The sequence below is a fragment of the Pistacia vera genome, unplaced genomic scaffold, assembly GCF_008641045.1.
Source record: "Pistacia vera cultivar Batoury unplaced genomic scaffold, PisVer_v2 Contig210, whole genome shotgun sequence".
NCBI lineage: Eukaryota > Viridiplantae > Streptophyta > Magnoliopsida > Sapindales > Anacardiaceae > Pistacia > Pistacia vera.
Window position 1 is genome coordinate 490,328 of NW_022196014.1, and position 1,795 is coordinate 492,122.

The window sequence follows — 1,795 nt, forward strand, 5'->3', positions numbered from 1 at the left end:
AGTCATTTTTGGAGGAGTCTATAGAGTAAATTGGGAACTAAGTCCTTGTTTAGTACATCTCATCACTCTCAAACCAACGGTCAAACCGAGGCAATCAATAAAGTGTTGGGCAATATCTTAAGGAGTTTGGTGAGTAAACATTTGAAGGATTGGGACTTGTAATTAGCACATGCCGAATTCACATACAATAGGGAGTCCAAGTTCCACCATGAGTCACATGCCATTTGAGGTATTATACAGTGTAAAACTTTTCACTCCACTTGATCTTACTTCATTGCCCCTTGATTTCAAGCCAAGTGTGAATGCTAATGAAAAGGTAAAGTAAATGAAGAAGCTCCATGAGGCTATGAGACTTCAGATTGTAAAAGCCAATGAGAAGATTAAAAACAAGGCAAACAAGAATCGAAAGCCTAAACTATTTCAACCGGGTGATTTGGTGTGGATCCATTTGAGAAAGGAAAGATTTCCGAGCAAGAGGAAGAGTAAATTGGCTCCAAGGGCAGAGGGCCTGTTTGAAATCATTGAAATGGTGAATGACAATGCTTACAAGGTAGAATTACCTAGTGAGTATAGCAGTGTATCAGCAACTTTTAATGTGGGTGACCTTAGCCCATATTTGGAGGATGATCTGGATTTGAGGAAAAATCCTCTTCAACCCGGGGAGGATGATCCATTTATAAGTCTAAAACACTTGTGAACTGGAGTGGAAAAGGAATTGCAAGTCATAACACACTTGTGACTTTGGTTGAATCAAAACTAACCATTCCTAGTCCTAAAAAACTTTGCACATGGCATGTGGATCATAAATGATGCAATTCTGCCCAAGCCCAAGGAAAGGAACCAACCCAAGTTGTCCAAGGTGACAATTCAGATCCGGCCCAAGCTCAAGGAGAATAATTAGCCCAAGTTGTGCAAAGCAAAGGAGACATCTCAGCCCAAGTCCATTCAAGCACCAATTTATCAAGTGAAGTCCAATCCCAACTCTTGGCCCTAGTCCATTCAAGCACCAAGTCATCAAGTGAAGTCCAAGTCTAGCAAAAGAAAGGCCCAAGTATTCAAGTGATCTGAGACAACCCATTATCCAAGCCCGAAGAGTGTTTTCATGCTACTTCATTTTGGGCCCATTTCAATGAATCCCAAGGCCCAAACTCATGCACTCTTATTAGTAGGATTTAATTACTTGTTATGTTTAATTAGTCATCCTAGGTGGCATGCTTATTTTGTATGTTTCTAGTTAATTATCCTATGTGGCTTTTTTACTCTACTAAATTAGTTAATCATCCTTATAATGCTACTATATAAGCAAACTTTCTCTCATTTTGTAAGTTAGACAATGAAATAGAAAAAACACTTGAGAGGAATGGTTTTCCTTTTGCTTTGAAATTTTTATCCAAATCTTGACAAGGGATTTGGTGGTGATTCAACTTCAAGTTGGCGGAGAGATCCTTTATGCTTGACGATTTTTCTTGTCACTATCCTTATATCCAAGTAAGTAGTCTTGAGTTCTTGTTTCTATCTTAGCCGAAATCTGGTTGTGTTGTGTTTGTGCATGTTTGGAGGTTGAGATTCCCTTGTGTAGTGAAAGCAGGTATGAAGTTTGTGAAGGTTTTCGCTGGGCCGGTTTTGTGCATGTTATTTTCCAGTGTTGTGTTGAGTTTTTCATTGAGGTTTTGGATCATGTTCCTACATTGAACAAATTGAAATGTGTGCTTGTTTTGTACCTAAATTGGACAAAATTGGTATATTAGCGTTCCTAAGCTAAATAAATAGAAAATAGTATCCGTTTTTAGCATTT